Here is a 14,255-nt window from a genome sequence, read left to right on the forward strand (position 1 = left end):
CTTCCACATCTCGACACAGCGTCACATTCACGGGCAAAAATCCCCGTCATTCCACTCCCACAGAAATCAAAGGGGGGAGAAAATCCAAACCTTACAATCTGTCCTCGGAAAAGAAACAGGAGCTGCACCAGGCTTTGCAGAGCCACCCACCCACCTCGAGCACCGTCCCCAGCTCTGGGGTGGTGCCCGGCTGGGAGGCAGCCGCTGCAGGAGAGGTTAGCCTGCGCCTCTGCAGGAGCAACCCACGTTACAAATTGCAGAAGCAAAACAGAATATATTCAGGGAATTAACTGTATGGAAAATTATCCAGGCTATTAAAAGCCACACGAACATGCTGAATATCATGCATTTTAAGCGTACACAGAAAAACATCATTTTGAAGGGGATTATTGTTTAAATAGGCAATAGGGGTTCTAGCAGATAAGCTTCCCGCTCCTGTCTTCTCTTATTGTCTGGAGTACATTATCTCCCCCATAATATTCTCAGCTCTCTCCAGGAGTATTGTCAGAGTGAAATGCTATTTTAAAAGTATATGTTTATGTTTCAATAGACTTTATAATAGCAAACACATCCGCCCAAGACACAGTAAGTGAGAGGGAAAAAAAAGGAGGAGGAAAATTGAGAGACAGAGGTTGCAGCTTCCCCGGTATCAAGTATAACAGGAATAAATGTTACCCAGCAAAAGGTACCCTGTTTTTTTACTCCCTGCCATGCACAGGGGATCCCCACACCAGAGGAGGGCCAGCAAATGAGCACTTGATAACTATGGAAGGACACAGCTACACTCCAGCCCAGGAGAAGCCACAGCACGTGCTACGTGGATGATGGCAGGTCTGCGTGGGACTTGGTTCCTCTGCGGTGTTCATTGTCCCACCAGTTCAACAGCAGGCTTGTTCCATTTTCAAGCCTGAGTATAACAGGCGGGTAAAAAGCCCAGCGCGAGGCTTTGTCATCAGGCTCCCAGCAAATTGTTGTTCCTGCTCTGAACCAGGGAGAAGTTGGAGCAACCGTGATTCTGCATCGTGTGTTTGCAAAGAGGTCTCTGCATCATCTGTCGGGATGCCCCTGGGATTCTCCTTGCTGTGCATGTCGGCGCACACACGGACATGTGCCTGGCTGGGCTGTGGTACTTATCCATGGGAGGGGGCAGAAACTCCCCCTGAGCCTGTAATTCACTTTGGAAACTGTCAGACACCTTTACAATGTATTTCTGAAAGATATACGGTATAGAGCGGGTTTCTAACAAGCTTCCATGTGATTTTCATCTCTCAAGTGAGAGAAACCTGATAAAGATATAGATCCATTCTCACATCTTGGCATAAAATCATATCTTATTGGTTTACATCATTCTGTGTCTTTTTTTTTTTTTTTCTTAATAGTACTAGTGTTTTCTAGTTCCAGTAGAAAATACAAACACTCAAGAGATCTCATTTTTCTGCTAAATGGATTTTCATTCCACATGAGTTATCTCTCTCTAGATATAAACATACACACACAGATAAACCACATACACCCCCTCACGTTAAATGCCAAAGACACCATTAAATGCAATGTTAAAATAAAAAATCCCCAGGCTCGTGCACAAAAATCCCCTCTTTTAAGCATTCACAATTTAAAAGATACTTAAATAGACGTTCTTCAAACTTGAGTCAATTTTAGCCTCTGCAGTGAAAGCCCATAAAACAAGCCGAGTAGTAATTTTCGGGGGGAGCTATTCTGGGAACAGTGCACGTGTAACAGCTCCATTATTATATATGGGATGAATGTGTGCTCTGCTCACGCTCACCTAAGTTAAATAGGTCAGCTGAACGGAAGCAAACTCTCAGTAACCATAAGAAAATATTACAGAAGGGAATTAATCTGAAAAGAGAGAAGCACTTGCTTCCTCTCTGAGAAAAAGAGAGACTACAAAGGACAGTCTGAATACTGAATTTATGGCAAGCTTTTTCTTACAGACTCAGAGCCAAAAATCTGCTGTCAGTTACATTAGTATAAATCTGGAGCAGCTCCACTATCATCATTAGAGTTACAGGCCAATTATGTAATGAAAAGAAGTATTTCAGGCTTGCCAAAAATCTTAAATGTAGGTCCCGCTTCAGGCCGTGCTGAAAGCCTAGATAAGTGGCCTGAATTTCAGCACACCTGTCCCAGCGCTTCCTGTCACATACCTATTATTACGCCTATCGACACCCTATGTGTTGATACTAGGTAATCAAGAATTATTTGACCTCTAGTTCTGGGAGTAAAAAGGAAGTCAGCCCATTGACTTTCAATGCATTTGATGCTAAAATCTACAAGCAAGATACTATTTGGAATAGCTTGATAGATGGCTGGATAAAGTATCCAGAGAGATCTTAACGCATTCATTTGTCCTTCCTTAAGCATACGGCTTTCAAGGGAGATCATATCACTAACAGTGCTGGTGAGATTCAGGATGACCTGGGATGTTTTAGGTGGCAGGGTCCAGGGGAGTATTTTCTCTAACAGGGAGAGAGCACTTTGTGCTATTGAGCCTCTGCTTTGTAGGCTTCTCACCCTGTCTCGTAGCTTCCCACGAAGAGGTCTGGGGGTAGCAGCCACTGCTCAGTTTATAGTGGGTTGGGCATTTGCACTTTCTGGTTTAGATAAAGAGGCCCATCTTGGACAAGGGATACAGTTCCTTTTAAAAGTCTTATTTAACCCTTTATCAGCTTTTCTTCTCTGTCTTCCAAATCCCCAGTACCAAAGCTGGTGAACTTCCATTTAAAAAAAAAAAAAAAAAAACAATCATTTTGATGGGCTGGTATTTACCCAACGTAAATTCTTCTACCAAAACCAACTGTTTATGCCCAAATCTGAGCCCCTACAGGGCTGTGACCCTGGCACACACGTGTTCATATGTGCAGACAGTGCCGTGCAAATGTGTGCATCCCTGCAGGTTTTGCATACTGTTGCTACTAATCTCCAGCCACAGCTGGAGAGCAGGAATGTGAATCAATTCTTATTTAATGCACTCTTGAAAGGTAGAGCTTGCAGAGTGCCTCGCGTGGTCTCTTCCTCCATCTTCCTGAAGATGCAGAGTATGTAGAAATGCGAAGGGAGAGTTGGAAAAAAAAAAAAAAGGCAGGTTATTCCCCAGGGTGTAATTGGCCAGCAGTACCTGGATCATAGCCAAAAGATCAGAGGAAGAGGGGAGAGCACTGGGTAATGAACCGCATGCTTTTAATTTCACTTAAGAACTCAAAGCAGGAAAACCTGAGCTGTATCCATGGGGACTGCAATCAATAGCCAAGCAGATAACAAAGAACCGGTGCTCGGGATAGAAAACTGCCTGGGCCCATTAGTTTATTGCTCGGCCTTTCTTTAGGGTCTCGCTCTCTTTCTTGCCTGTGTTTTTGGCTCCAGCTCGGAATCCTGCGAACACTAGGGAGCAGCAGCTTCCTTTGAAAGCCTCCCGGCTGCACGGTGGGGCTGGTGCTGGCAGCTTCTGCCGTGTGCCAGCCCTTAAAATAAAGAGAGGGAAGGGGGGGGGGAAGGGGAGGGGGCTGGTGGGAAAGCGTTCTTGATGATAATTTGATTGCATGCATTAATGATCAAAGTGTTGCAGACTAATTACCAACACTTACCTCTCAGATATTAAGTTATCATTTATTCCCCCCCCTCCCAGCCTTAGCTTTGCAGCTACCCCCTGTTCAGGGTGATCGTCTGCAGCCCGACACCTCGACCTGCACCCCGACACCTTGCTCAGCCTGGCAAGCTCCCACCAGGCTCCCAGGGAATGTCCTCCCCATGACGTGCTCCCACTGGGGGATGATCTCTGGTTTCGGGGGTCCTGGGCAACCAGATCAGCCTGGGAGAGCAAAGCGGGATGGATTTTGCCGTGATCTTGTGGAAAAAAAAATAATATGAAAATCATCTACTACTCATCTCCAAAGATTGGTCCCTCAGGGTGGGTGTCTTGCTGCAAGGTGCCTGTGTGGGAGCGGTCCCAGCTGGGCATCTGCCAAGCCAGAAATGCAAATAATGACAGTCCCAAACAATGTGCTTTTCGATGCTGCTTCCAGCATCCATTTTAACTAGACAAATGCCAGCCTGTTGCCATCTGGTAGCAAGAGGTACTGAAAGCCTCAGTGAGGAGCAAAGGGAATCTGTGAGGGGATTGCCAGTTGTGAACAGGTTGCAGAGGAGGAGAATTTCTTTTTAACCTGGGCTTTGCATCTTCAAAGGTGAACCCAGAGGACTCTGGTCACGATAGGGGCTGAAGAAACATCTTCTTTAAATGCCCCCCTCTGCCTCTACCCTCCCCTGCAGCAGGGAAAGCGTCCTTGCCTCTTTCAGTGTCTCTTTTCTCTCGGGGGGAGGGCAGGCAGGAGCAAACGCTGGGTTGGATTTTATGTTTTTAATTAGACTATCTTTAATTGACTAACACCTTCCCCTGAGCCATCTTGCTCTGCTCAGAGACAAAATACCACAGAATTGGCCCACTTTCCAAGAGCACTGTGGTATTTCCTCTCTTCCTGTAGATAAATAACCTCCATGCAGACTTGGCTACCTGCTTGCAACTACTAGAAATAACCAAAAAATGAGGACAAGATTCACAGCCAGTGACAATCATCTTAACCTGAGTGCTGTTAGAGGAGATGCATCCCTTCTGCAAGCTGCTAAAGAGCTCTCGGTGCTTGCAAGGGACTGTTCCTGAGGATCTTTGGCCTTTTCCACTCTACTTCTTTCCCAGAGTGAAACGACTGATGTTGCTAAATGAAATCGTCTAGTTCTGAGATGGCACTTGAGACATGAGCAGGTCCACAAGAGTCAGGACAGCCTTATGGTTCCTTCATTTTGGAGCATGGCTGCGGCTGGGGAGGTTCCCACACATGCAGCTCGATGCTTGGCGTCTCGGCGATGTTTGCAGGCAGCAACACTTGGCCGAAGGCATTGAGCACTCGGTGAGGCAGTGTCATCGGGTCACACACTCAGCAGATGAATGTCACTCTGTTTACATAAACGTACTGTGCACAAACTGCCCATTATTGGCATTGCAAAGGTACTGGCTGCAGGAGGCACAGCATCGCCTCTCGAAAGGCTGTAATGAAAGTGGGTCAGACACTTTCCCTTCTCGGGGCAATCCTTTAGCATAAGCAGGGATTTAAGTGTGCACGATTCCCATTATCTGCAATTGTTATACTCCGTCTTACAAAGAAAGGGCTTCATAATTTGACCAGATCTGTCAAATGCACACAGAGGGTTGAAAATAGCCTATTAGATGATACGGGGCTGCCCTTTCAGTGCTGAGGAAGGGCTCAGCCTTCCTGGGAGAGGATCATTCCAATCCTGACCTAAGAAACTGTGCTGGACCTTATAAGATACATTCTGGGAGGGGAGTTTTCATATGTGCATGCAGCTATTCTGCCTATTTTGTCACAGGGTAGAGCTCAGCTTGCACCTGGGTCTCATGTGCAGCCAAGGGGATGGTTTCAGGCATGACCTGGCTGTTCCTCAGCTTCACAGCGGAACCAAGGGAGAGCCACACCAGTGAAAAGCAGATCTTCTACCCAGCCAGCAGTTTCTGTGTGATGCATCTCCCATGCAGAGAACAGAGCAGTGGGTCCAGCGCCTGCATGCAAAAGTTGCTCTTCATGGAGAATGTCTGGACCTTGTCCAGGCCACTGGAAGAGGGCCATCAGACATCCAGAAACATGGAAGAACATCACTCAAAGCAGTAAAGGAGTAGGTTAAAGGAGCAAAATAATTGCCAAGTCAGGGAATTGAGGAAATCTGATAACGCGAGTCTTTTGAAGGTCCTGAAAAGCTGAGCTGGAAGCCATTTTAAAGATGCACCAAGGATCTCTCTGAGTGCCTGGTATGAGATCACCTCCTCATCTCAGGCATAATAATTTGGTACCCGCTCTACTCTCACTACAGACACTGTAATAAGAGGCAGAACAGGAAGTGCTGTAAGAAATCCAGTCCCCACAGTAGCCTTAAAAGTTACTTCTGTGATTCTTGAAACAGAGTGTTTCAAGATCCTTTGCTGAGCTGACCTAGTTTCATGTTTCTCTTCCTCTTTGGAGGACATCAGGCTAGTACTGGAAAAGGGATTTTCCTAGGAAGGCAGCAAGGAAGATAAAGAGGAATACTGTATTGCATAGAAAGGAAAGACAAGACTGCAAATTATATAATAATAATAATAACAATGACAATAATAATAACACTATAGGTAAGGATGGCTCAGTGGATTGCTCTCTTTTGGGTCTGGAGGCAAATTCTGGGTCTTTTCTCACTGGGAGATATTCCACATAGCTTCTGATCTCTTATACTCCCCCTTTCTTGAGAACTCAGTGGCAGTGTTTCTCAGGCAGCAAGACTGTCTGGCAGCCCCTGGAATGAAAACCTCCTCCAAGGACTGTCAGGTAGAATCAGAGGGAAGACGAGAAGAAAAGGAAAAAGCCATCTTTTTTTTTTTTTCCCCTGTTTTGCTTTTTCTTTTGGAACAGTTGAAGAAATTGACTCTTAGGTGTCACAGACATTTGAGCATTTGAGGGCTTCCATGTTTTCAGATTCCAAGGTGAAAGCAAACCAGCCCAAAACCCCCCCAAAAAAAATGATGAGGCTGTCCCTCTCCACAAGGTTGAAGTGCAGAAGTAGTCAGGGAGGTGACTTTCTAGTGATGATCTCCAGTGAATCCAATATTTCTTCTCCTTCCATGGCTCTTCACTTACCACTCAGAAAGATGATCTTTCTAAATGCCAACTCTTCCAACTCTACTGATCGGAGGTGAATTCAGTCTGGCTCTTGCCTCTGTACTGGCAATGACGATTCTTCAAATGGAAATTAGCCGACAGATTTGATGATGATGCACGAGCCAAAAGAGAATGCAGCTCACTCTGCCATAGCTCTGTGATCTCCTCAGGGAAAACAGGAGTAAAAATCCATTTGTGTTTGCAAACAAGATATGTCTTGAATGTTCACTGGGGACCTCTTGAGCAAGGAGGTGACAATTTTACTGTCGTTTTTCTAGACATCACATAAAACCTGCAGCCCAAGTGCATGAGGTATTTTCTTCTCCAATAAAGACCTTTTGCCCTTGTGTCCTATACTAAAAGTGTTTCAATTCCTGGAGGAATTTTTGTCCTTCCTAATGCAATTACTAATCTGGGGATCTCTCATGTAGAAAAGGAGAAAGGGAGGCCACAGCTTGTGTGCTATCCTTCTCTTTCATTCAAGGCTGCAGATAAGCACAACCTTTTGTCAGCCACACAGCTGTAGATACTAGATCTTCATCAAACCTACCAGGGCACACTTAGATCAACAAGATTTCCTCAAAAAGAGAGGAGGGAAGACACACGCTTCTGGAGACCTCATGTTTCAATGGAGCCTGTGAGATTTTGGACTTAGGCAGCTCCAAGAAGGTACTCACAACTCCTTGCAAAGTTAGCTCCTCTTGAAAATACCTTGTTATACATGTTTTACCTAGAATTTACCCAGTAACTGGGTTTTATTGAGGAACTGAAGGGTTCCTGACAGTATATTGTCTTTTCCCACCACAAGTTTGTAATTCTGAAAATATGCCTTACGGCTAGGACAGACTTTTAAGATTAGAGCCAGAAAGGTATTAGTGCTCTCAATTCCTAATTAAGGAGTAAAAATCTATAGCAAATTAGCCAACTAAATAGGAGATAGCACCATAAATACCCTTGTAGACCTTGGGCTAAATCCTTTTGCTCCCACCATAAATGACTGTTACCCTGTGCTTCACATTTATCTTCACAACTGTATCTAATGCGAGAAAGCTTCATCAGATTCAAGCAATGAGTATAATTTTAGAGTGAAAATTCATGGGAAGCCTAATTTAAGACCATGGACAGGAAGTCAAAGGAAAATTTAGCCTGAATATCTGAAAACACTACATAACAGATCTGTGAAGCTGTGGATGAGTTTCTCCACAGAAAGAAGAAAAAAGGACATTTAAAGCTAGATTGGAGAAAACATCATAGCACTGAGGGAGAAGCCTGTGGTGAGAGGGGAGGACAGGATGAGTAAATAAGGCTTTTTGTCCTGAATTTTTGTCCTCAATGAAGGGGGAAAGCCTTCCTGAGCTTACAGTGACAAAGAGAATGTTGCTGCAGTTTCTTTTCATTTAAATTAGCAGGTCATCCTGGGAGACGCAGGGAGGAGGAGGAGGGAGAGGAGGGGACCTGCTTCAAATGACTAAAAGAAAAACAAGGGCATCTCAAAGGATGAAGTGAATTGCTCAGAAAATGGAGCTCGCTTACATATGCCAACTTAGCATAAAAAGGCACTAAAATGCAAAAGTCCCTGAACAAAATACAGTGAATACAGCAAGTTGGAGACGTGGTCACAGGGAGTTTGCATCCAGGTGCCGGCTTAGTAATTGGGTCAATGTCTGCAGATTCATGAGTACAGGTGTCCCATAGGGAGGCAACAGAGCATGCTCATAACCTACCCTCTATCTCCCGAATCCATCATCCATCCCCAGATAGCTTAATTCATTTAGACGAGAAAAAAAAAAACAACATTTATTTCTAAACCCCAAACGAGGCAACAAATTTGACAGTGAAAGAGAGAGAGAGAGGCTGGCTGCGTGTCCTTGGTAGGTTCTTTGCTTTCCCCGGGTAAGCCATGAAAGGTAAATTAAAAAAAGAAACTGTTGTGTCAGACTTGCCTCCCCAAATTTTTCCCTTGTCATATCTATTCTGCTCTGTTCTCCAAGGGTTCATGTGGGCTCTCGGTATCTCTCTGAAAGAGCAGCCTTTGCTAAGGCTGAAAGCAGCAGGCATTTTGCCTCCTTACAGTGCCCCATTCCCAGAGCCATCTTGCTGGCAGCCTGAGGGTGGCAGGTCTGAATGTGCACCATGGTGTGCTACTAAGCCATGAGGATTTGGGGAACAGGGTGTCAAACAAGCCCAGGGTGCCCACAGGCTCACATGGGGACTGGTGAGCATGCCCGTCTTCAAGGCAACCCAACAGAAAGTCACAACAACCCTGTTGTACTCTTTTCCCCCTTCCCTCAGCACCTTGTGTGACATGAATAGCATCTGCCATGTGTTCCTCTCTCCAAGAAACTTGTGCAGCCAGCAGTTTTATTAGGAGGTCCCTTTTTTAATGTTCAGTCCCCTCCATGGTAATAGGGGAGGAGGTGGATAGAAGAAGGGACCCGTTCGGCACTTACAGAGGGACTAAGCGAGGTTTGCAGTGGCTGTAATGGGTGTGAGATTTGCTGGAAGCCACAAGCTGAACCCTGATGCAGAGAAGCTTCTTGTGTGGTTAAGAATATCAAAAAGGACAGGTGAAAAAGAAGTCTGTGATAGCACAGAGGCTCTGGGTAATGCAAAGGCCCATAGGAAAGCTCTTGTAGCCTAGACCAGCCACTTCGGTCATCTAAATTAGAAGTAAAGCATATCCAGTCAAATGGGTAGCTCAGAAGTGCAAAGGGCAACTGAGACGTCTCTAACCATGCTGCACATGAGCAGTGTTTTCCCCAGAATATCAGTCGACTGGCTAATGAAGTTGTCTCATCTTATTTGCACATACAAGTCCAGTCTAAGGATTATAAGACAATGACTATTGTAAATGTAAGATCATGAACAGGGTCTACTATTTGTCTTCAAAGCAATTTTGCTATTAGAGAGAGAGAAGAAAACAAATCAAGCAAATTATATTTGTTCTAAAATGATCAATCTCATCCAAGTCATTTGGCCAGTTTCCATACTTGTCAGGTATGACTGCCTGTACAGTTCTCCATTGTTTCTAATGACCTGCTCAGACTCAGGTTAATTGATCCACTCAGACATCTTTCATTAGCCTTCTTATTTTAATAAAAAGCACTCGTGAAATTTATAAATGCTGAGATGAATCAGGATAAAAAATACAGTTAAAGGTGGTTCTTATTTATCTGCCTTCCCATTTGGTTTTCTCTGTGTAATGACTATAAGCAGGCGACTGGCAGTAAAGGAAGATATAGTGCAATGCAAAGGTTTCCTAATTGCTCCTCTGGTTACAAAGAAAAAAGCACAGCCAATAGCTGCACCTTCATCAGAAGCACATTAATTCAAAGCCCATTGTGTTCATGGCTATCTTGGATCAAGCTCTGAGACCATTTTAAACCTGTTGTAAACACCAGAAAAATGGATAATTAACAGTCCTTTATGAAGGTACTTCCTGGACAGCCTGAAGCCATAGGTGGAGAAGCAGGAAACGTGATTCAGCATTGGAAGGCCTGGGAGAGGTGTTCAATATTTAACTCTCTTGCAAGCTGGGTGAACAACATTTAAATTAGTAATGAACTCACTGGCACCTGCAAAAAAGGCCAGTGGCTAAAAAGGAAAAACTCCCATCAATTTTCTTTGAAATACCTGTTGGAGAAACACAAATTTCGGTCGAAATCCCTCCTGAATTTCACTGAAACTTATCACTGCTCAGAATTCCGTGGCAGGTGGGGAGGAAATCAAGATGTGTTCAAGCTGACTGTGTCTGTAATATTGGCTGTATGCATACACTGCTCAGTAAGGACTGTTTGGAATTGCATGTAGTGAGCACGACGTGAGCCCCCAAAGACATTGCTCTGCAGACGTTCAAGAGATGATGAAGGAGCCGTTCACCATGCTCAGCCCTGCTCAGCTTGCCAGAAGCCTGGACCCAGCAGCAACTAGGGCCAGAGGTGGTAGCTATTTTTAAAGACCATCATATTGAGGGGGAGGTATAAAAGGTGGTTAAGAAAGACAGAAAAAACCAAGCCTTTGGAAGACAGCACCTCAGCTCAGCATGTCCAAGAAACTGATGGGGATGGCCCGAGTCTAGGCTTGATGAACACATATTTACATCTTCTAATTCATTCAGCCTCCTAATGCAATGCCTCATTCCTATGCTAAAATGAACATGCTAAATGGGCAAGTATGGCAAATTAGAGGGCACTTTAGGAAAGAGTGAGATAAAACCACATAGAGCCACCTCAGGGAGAGGGAGAAATGTGTCCAGGGTGTGCTGGGAAGGGTCTGATTGGAAAGACCCTGGGGAAACCTGCAGCCAGCCCTGTAATTGTGACAGTCCTATTTATAAAGCAGGAGCACTATAAAAGACAGATGATCCAGAAGATACTTAAAGAGAAAGCTTTGCAGAATTTTCCAAACACCATCAGATGCGCTTTAGTATCAGCCAATTCTTCCTGGAAAAGAGTGAACAAATAATCTGGTTTAAAAGAGGTCTTCCCATTTTGCTACATTTTTCTAGCTAGCTCTTTAGTATTTTGGTGATTTGTTGATCTTCCAAGCACAATTAAAGGGACGGGGGGGGGGGGGGGGGGGGGGGAGAGACTCTGTTCTTTTCCTCTCCACAGGTTCCAGGTTGAATTAGCTCAGTTTTCAAGTCAGTTTCTTTGTCTTAATAAGATTTCAGGCATATGTTTAAGGGTTTAAGACTAACATAATTATGTATACAGATCAATAGAAATGCATATTGTCAAGTAGGTACACAAGTACACATTCTAAAGGCTACATGTTTTTCATATGACAGTCATTATATACGGCTTAGCACTTTGTTGATTGACACAACATTATTATAACTACATTGGAAAGCACCTTTTTCTCTAGCACCTGCCTCTCAGTTTGCCATGGAGAAGACCGATGCGAGATGTGACTCTCCCCACACTATCCCTTCCCCTTTAATTTTGTGTTAATGCTCTGGCAGGAGGCAAAGCCCCGTAGAGAGCAAGAGTGGGCAAATCTCTAACTTGGAGGCTGCTTTTTGATGTCTTTATGCCCAGCTTGTGTGTGCACCGAGGCATGCCGGGCTACACAGCTTCTCCTTCTTCCCTTTATTAAAAGGTTTCACATATTGGCAGAAACCAGTGGGCACCAGGACATCCTCCTGAAGTGAAGAGCACTGCAGTTCCCATGGAAGTGTGCCCTGGCTGCTGGCAGGTACAGCCCGTGACTCATTTCCACCTGGGCTCGGCGGCACTTATTTTAGCACTGGTGTTAGGGGACCTCTTGCAGCCTGCTCTTTCTGCAGCCTCTCTCCGCCCTATCTGTTTCCAGCCAGCAGTATGGATGGCCATTTTGGCAGGGTTATCATTCTCTGTGGTACCCTGGAGCCTGGGATACATTTAGACACTGTAATAATACTGATAATGATAATAATAAATAAAGCTAGAATCTTGGGAGGACATTTATTTTAATGATTCCAGCTCTGCCTGCTACATTTAGAGGTAATATCAGCTATCTGTCTACGTCTTCTTTAATCTGGCCAACTAATTTGAGGTAATATTTATCACATAAAGGCTCTGGATGTTTGCAAACTCTTCTGTCCATCCACAAGACTCAAAATTCAGATTTCTTGCAGCAGGCAGAAGATCCCCAGGGGTAACTAGCCCAGGCTTCAGACGTTTTCAGCTTCACGCATTTTCAGCTTCACACCCTTTCCTGCAAGTGCTGAGCAATTCTTGCTGGTGCTGGGCTTGTTCACCATTCCCAGCCTTCAAGGAGAATGGAGAGCACTTGATATGTAGCAAGATTTAGCCCTTTATAACCAGAAACAGAGCTGGACATCTCTGTTAAATTAAAGCCTGCTGGTTCTGCAGAGTCTGGATCGTGCTCTATGCCAAGATGCCATCAGCACAGAGGACATTTTGCCCTCTCCTCTCTAGTTATGTCTTGCACACAGCCAACCAAAGCTGCTGTGTATGACGCAGGTACCTTTTGCTCTCAAGGAGAAAAGGAAACCATTGGTGCAAAAAAAAAAAAAAAAGGACACAAATAGTTCCTCACTATTTACAAAAGTTTTGTGAGTGTCCAGTTCTTGACTGAAGAGACGAGCACCTAGGAACAAGGACGCAGGTTCATCTAGTCCAACAGCCTGTCTGGGTGAGAGGCAGATTATACCCCGGTCTCTGGCCACGAGCAGAGATGGATACAGGAGATGAGCATGGATACAGTGATATCTGTCCGAGTATGCTCCCATCTTTCAGCTCTCCATTGTTCAGGGACACATTGAGCTGGAGATGCCATGTGTTGATGTGGGCTCTTTCCATGAACATGCTCATTCTCTCCCCTAACCTAGACAAACTTTAAGTACCAGAATTTCCTGTTAGGAGTATTTCCACGGTTTACCCACACACTGGGGTGGAAGAACACCCTTGGGTTCACTCAGTGCCTGCTGAGTGCTTACCTCCTCTGGTTGCCCCGTGTTCCTGTCCTGGAAAACTTGGGCAGCACTTGGTCCACAGAGCCTGCAGCATTCACAGGGGAAAACTTTAAATCTGGTGGCAGATGACTGCACCTCTATGGGAAACCCACTCATGCGTCTCACAGCAGCCTCAGAGACACGTCAAGGGAAATTACTGGGCAGCATCTCATCTGAGCTATATCTCTTAAGAAGGGTCTTGGTGAGTGGTTCGGAAACAAGCGTCTTTCAGAGGACTGAGGCCTCCTCTTTTGCCTGGCAGGTTGTGCTCTCACACTATTTTTCTCTCACCTTGTCATCCAGTGCTGTGACTCATGCAAATGAATAGCATCTGAACTTAAATAAGGAAAGTCCCTGGAGACTATCAAAGGGCACAGAACCTGGGGAGAGGGAAGGAAAAATGTATTTGCATAGTCATCATGACAGTCGTCAGAGCAACAAACAATTAGTTTTTTCCTAATTAACAGTGCTTCAGCTGCAGTATCTTGCTCTGCAGTCTCTATCCAGAAGAGTCAGCCAGACCTTCAGGTATTTAACTAGCACTTGCAAAAATCCTTAAAAAGAGGAGAGCTTCGCTTTAGAGAGAGTCTGTCCTCCCTCGGGGCGTCCCTGGAGGGATAACTCCTTGACTGCCCGCTTGGCTAATGAGTGTCACTGCTACTCTGCACCAAAACTCCTCAAGGTGAATGCGTCTGATGGGAACCCACACGGATACAAAGCCATACAGAGGAAATCTTTGCTTCCCTCAGAAGTATAGGAGAGTATGTGTACAGGAGAGGGCCTTTGTCCTTCATCCCCTCACCTTCCTTGCAGGCTTGAACTCCTTGAATGAAAAGTGACAATGTTAAAACTGTATCTGTAGGTCTACAAACTCAGGCTTGTTTATCAACATGTAGCTAAAGCACTACTGAAACATCATCTTAATTAAATAATAAGACTCGGTTAATAATGGCTTCTAGCTGCACATGCCAATGGCTGCTTATTTCTAATTCCTGTTCTCCCTATTCCCAGAAAAAAAAAAAAAAAGTATTTACTTATTACCTCGGCTCCACAGAGTGCAAAGGCAAGGGATCCTGCTA

The sequence above is a fragment of the Anser cygnoides genome, chromosome 10 (genome assembly GCF_040182565.1).
Source record: "Anser cygnoides isolate HZ-2024a breed goose chromosome 10, Taihu_goose_T2T_genome, whole genome shotgun sequence".
Lineage (NCBI taxonomy): Eukaryota > Metazoa > Chordata > Aves > Anseriformes > Anatidae > Anser > Anser cygnoides.